The sequence below is a fragment of the Corvus brachyrhynchos genome, unplaced genomic scaffold, assembly GCF_000691975.1.
Source record: "Corvus brachyrhynchos isolate BGI_N302 unplaced genomic scaffold, ASM69197v1 scaffold56, whole genome shotgun sequence".
NCBI lineage: Eukaryota > Metazoa > Chordata > Aves > Passeriformes > Corvidae > Corvus > Corvus brachyrhynchos.
In genome coordinates this window covers 3762863-3767921 of record NW_008238664.1, presented here as the reverse complement: position 1 = coordinate 3767921, position 5059 = coordinate 3762863, and the positions used below count along the sequence as shown (strand labels likewise).

Here is a 5059-nt window from a genome sequence, read left to right as displayed (position 1 = left end):
CCACCCCCCCCCACCCCTTCCTCTCCTCCCACCCCACATTTCTCCCTCCTCCCCCCAGTAAATCCCTCCACATTCCACCATTTTCTCACTTCATTCCTTTCACCGTGGATTGAGAGTGGTGGGCTCAGTTACTCAGGACACAGAGGCAAGAAGACAGGCAAAACATTCACTGTTCCATTCCCTTCTCCCTTCTTCTTTCCCACCCTCCCCCCTCCCACCTTCCCCAAAAATTCACTTCCTCTCTCCAACTGGAATAATGTGTGTGTTACAAAACCACCGAGAGATCCTTTCAAAAAGCAACTGTGCAGTCTGCCTGTCTTCATCTTGTTTGTATTGCCTGGGTAAGCAATGCCAAAATGCTGTGTTATTGCTGTGCTCTAGCTGCAACCAGAGAGTGAAATAATTGCTCTCTTTGCAAATGGCTTATTTGCAAAGACAAGACTGTGAGTGAGGGGCTATGTGGGGAGGAGGTGATTGCAAAGCACTTCGAATGCAATTATTAGTTCACTTTAGGAAGGAAAAAGAGAGAAAGAGAAGCAACCCTGTTACATCCAAAATGTCTCATGCAGAATGATACCAGTCATCTCAAACAGAGTTCAGAGCATTTTGTAATGTCTGTAAGCAACCACATCTCACTGGGCTGGGTGCAGAGGGGTCTAGTTGGCTGCTGATTGGTTTGGGGCTGGGATTTTTCCCCAGTTTGTTTGTTGTTGGGGGGGGATTTGCTTGGTTTCTCTTTTTTTTTTTTTTTTTTTTTTTTTTAAGGTTTATGGTAAAGGCTTAAAATAAACAACTCTCTGAATGGAGAAATCAGCCTAAGTCTGATGTGGTGAAACTGAATAGCAACTCAGTGACATGTCTGATGACAGAAGAGACACCACTGCAGCCAACTTCTGGAATCAGACGTTCTAAAGGGAGGGGGAAAGAAAAGAGGGGCCAGTGATTCGCTTTTAAATATGTGTTGCTGAGTCCTGCTATTGGCGTACGTGTGGGCTGGGGAGGTGGTCTTCAGCCTGTGCTGGAGGGAGAGGGGCAACCGATGTAAATGCGTGGTTTATGTTACACACGTAGTGAGAAGGAGAGAGTGAGAGCACAGGAGCACACATTCCAGCCCATTGTGAAAGCCCTGTTTGTGAATCAGCTCCCAGCTGGACGGTGGGCTGCCAGGGGTTCATGGGCATCCAGGGATAAGATCAGTGTCTGCCGGTGTCCACGGGAGCTGGGTGTGCCTGGAGCTCCCTGTCAGGAGAGAACGGCAAGTGGGTACCGCAGAACTGATTTTCTTAACCCGGCACCGGGAGATGGAAGGCAGGGGGAAGGGGGAAATAAACTATGTATGTTTTGATGTCTCTCACCAAAGAAAGCTAAAGCTGCTGTTTGGAAATGGTTGTGTCCAGGAAGAAGCGTGAATTTCCCCCCCGTTCTTGGTGCAAACGGTTGAGTGATGGCTGGACATGTTTTGAATAGCTAAGTGACTTCATTGAGCGATGGTCTATTTGACGCATACTGCATTTAGTGCCCTTTGTCAACCCAAACTGCTGCCTTTTAACATATCCTGCAGAGGAGCTCTATGCTGAATACTATATGCTGTATCCACGCCAGAAAATCAATAGCAGTAAATTAATGGGGGATGTTTTAAACACACTTGCTCACACACATGCACAGATTTCCTGCAAATAGATAAATACATAGAGGTATATATTAATAAAAAATGAAAAGCCTTTCACACAGATGTTCATTACAACCAGGGAAGGAGACATCTCCTTAATTAAAAATTAATGAGAGAGAGAAGGGAAAAAAAAAAAGCCCAAATGCAAAGCCATGCAGGGAAGAGAGGCTGCGGGGATGAACTCCCTTCCTGAGCCATGTCCCCAAGCTGAAGGGCGGAGGGAGGCTGGGGTGGAGGTAGAAGGTATGAGGACCCCAGCCAGGAGAGGCAGTGAATTCAGATCATGTCTATCTGCCCACAGAGCCGTACCCAGAGGGACGCGGTCTGAGGGGGAGGAGGAAGGGGCGGGTGAGGTTTGTCAGATTGGAGGAGCTCGGGGCTCCTTCTCCTTTACATCTGACAGGACCCCACAGGCACTGTTGAGAAGTGGCTTGCATGGCAAAAGAATGTGCCAGGATACTTCCAATTAAAAGCTCTGAAGTGCCCCCAGCCCCTACAATGTTGTGCTGCTAGCCCAGGTCCTCTGCTCTCCCTGCTGATGCTCTCCAGTGGGCTTAAAATCATAGCCCTGCGTGAAGGGTGTGAAATGCAGCCTGAGCACAACCTGCACGGCCCTGGCAGGGTGCTCTCACTCACCCCACACACGTGAGGGTTGGGCTGGCCCAATCCCCCAGCTCCCAACTGCTGGGCAGCAGCAGCAAGTGGGGTAGGAGGGTGCAATGCACCACAGGGAAGTCAAGCCCAGCTCTGAGTCCCTCACCTGAGGGCACAGGTTGCACTAAAACTTAGATAAAGAATTTGTTGCAAGAGCATCTCAGCAGAGGGCAAAACCATCCCCATGGGCACATGCTGTGCAGGCCCTGAGCATGGGTTTGCCTCGTGAGGTGGCACAGCATAGGTTTGGCACTGGCACTGATGGGATGCCTCTGCTTGGCTTCCCTCAGCCCCACAGCCTGCATGAGGTGGTGGCTGGCACTCTCTTGGTCCCAGGACAGCACAGCCAAATATCCCCACCAGCCCTTGGATGGCAGGGTTCTTACTGTCATGTCTGATCACCTTAGGGGGGTTATCTTCTTTCTTGTCAGAAGGAATCAGAAGAGCGCCCCTGGTTGATTCCCTCTCCCAGTGAAAGCTTCCTGCTCATGAACAGGAGAGAGAAGGATGCAGCAAAGGCTCCTTTCCCCCATGATACATAGAGTGGGTAGATTTGTGGAGGAAAGGGCTTAGTCCCAGGAGGCTGTAAAAAGGACAAAAGCCTTGGATCTGTTCACAGCCTGCCCACGGTGTGGCAGAGGCACCTGACAAAGGATGTGGGATAGACACTCCTCTGCCTGGGGTGGATGTCAGGGCAGGTCTATAGAGTGAGGAGAGGTAGTGAAGAGAAGGGCAGGAGGCTTTTTAACAAGAAAATAATCAAAGAAGGAGTTCAAACTGCCATCTGCTACTGGTAGGAAGCCTCTGATGATGTTGCCTTCATTTCTGGAAACGTGGAGGAACACTGGCATTAGTCAACACTGTAGGCTGTCAGAGATGGTGGACACCTCATGTTCAAGTTATCCTGCTAAATTGTCTTTTCTCTTCTTGGACAAGAAGGAGGCCTTTTTTTCCAGTAGGAAAAAAGGATGTGAGCACTTATCTTGGGCTGTATGCATAGGTATGTTGCGGTCAGAATTGCAATCTCCTCTTGGAGAATTTGGTCCCCAGGCTCTCAATTTTTGGGTTTCCCTCTCTTCAGTCATTCTATTCCCTACAATGGACTGTCAGTCAGCATTTTCAGATCTTTGTATTACTTCGAAGAAGAGTGCCATTTGGGAAGTTACTCCTCTATTCGGATTTATTTTCCCCCTTTCTTCTCTCCTACAGCGCACCCCTGCTCCATCATGGGACTCAAGCAGACAGGTGGTGTCAGTTCACATTACTGCAGATCATGCTTCTGATTTTTTTCCTAATCCTCCTCAAGATGATTCTCTCTCAGACTTTGGGGTTGCCCAGATAGGTCTCTGGGCCATTCCAAAGTCTCTGCCCTTCAAGAAAAATGTTTTTTCTCAGCCCTTTAACTGTATAGGTACAAAACACACACAAACAGCAAACAATTGAGATCTGCAAGCTCATGCCCCACATGGATGCTGCACCTCTTACAACTTTGAAATGGCTGCGGAACTTCCAGCCTAATTCCTTCTTGGCCCTGAATGTTTTAAAACCACTTTTTATTATGAGTGATGCCTTTTCTAATTCTTTCATTAGCTCCTGTAGATCTCCTACAGGATCTCAAAAAGTGAGGGACGATGCCTTATCAGGGTCTTATGAAGCAAGAAAATGAAATGTATTTTATATCTGTAGGTTATTGGTTTTGTCATGCTGTCATTATTATTAAGAAACGGATAGGTCTGGGAGGCTTTTATACTGAGAAGGCAGGAGAGAAGAGTCCAGGGCAGGCAGGCATGAGTGATACACATGGGGTTAGACATCCCTGTAGATCTGACTGGTGTGAAGGCAAGTAATTGAATGGATGTTGGTGGAGAAAATAATTCCTGCCTAGAGACCCTTCCCAAGGAGAATTAATGAGCTGATCTGTTCCCTTTCCAGCTTGTTATATCTGAACAGTGCATGAGAGCTAAGTGCAGATTCAGTGTTTGCGAAAATGAAGAGCTGACAGCAAAGTGAGGCAGGGCACAGGCAGTGGACAGGCTTCTGCCAGACGATTCTGGCGCTGCGTCGCTTCCTCTCACTGCCTTCTCCCACTGCTGTTTGTTCCTGGTGCACCTCTTTCCTTTCACATCCATTTTATGTGTAGGATTTTTTCCCTATTTTCCCTCTTACCTTTCATGATTTTCTTTCTTTCAGCCGTTGTTTCTGTCAACGACCCTAGTTTTGCTCTGCAGAATTGCCTGCCGTCCTACTTCCAAGGATCCACAAACCCACCAGGGTTCTTTCCTCGCATCCTTGCTGACCTAATCCAGGGCCTTTTCTGAAAATTCAGTGGACGTAGCAGTAGATTAAGTCAGGGTCTCCATGTCTTCACAGTTCAGGACCAGGAGCATCCTAGCCCAGCCATGAGATGCAGCAGGAGGAAATGACCGGGCACAGAGCTGATTGCTGCTGGCATTGCATCTGCTGGGGAGAAAAAGGATTCAGAGCTGGACAGGCCTTGGGTGAAGAGGAAGACAAAGGATTTTAAAAAGTGGGGTGGCAGATGGTGAAGAAGAATTACTCAGGATCCCAGACTTGGGTGGGTTTGGTTCTCCTCTCAGCTTAAATTCACACCTGACTGAAGTCACTGAGAAGGCAGGGATTTGAGGGGCTGAGACCTGCAAGCTCAGCTCCTTTGTAAGACTTGACAAGGAAATGCTGTTCCTCACTAGTGAGTTGCCAGAACAGAGTTTTAAATTG

General features: G+C 48.2%; 1 protein-coding gene across 1 annotated transcript in view; it reads left to right on the top strand.

Annotated features, from left to right (window-relative positions):
• CACNG2 (calcium voltage-gated channel auxiliary subunit gamma 2) overlaps nt 1–5059 on the top strand; it is a gene marked incomplete at its 3' end in the record, with an annotated part of 53089 nt that overhangs the window by 1029 nt on the left and 47001 nt on the right. The window lies entirely within an intron of this gene.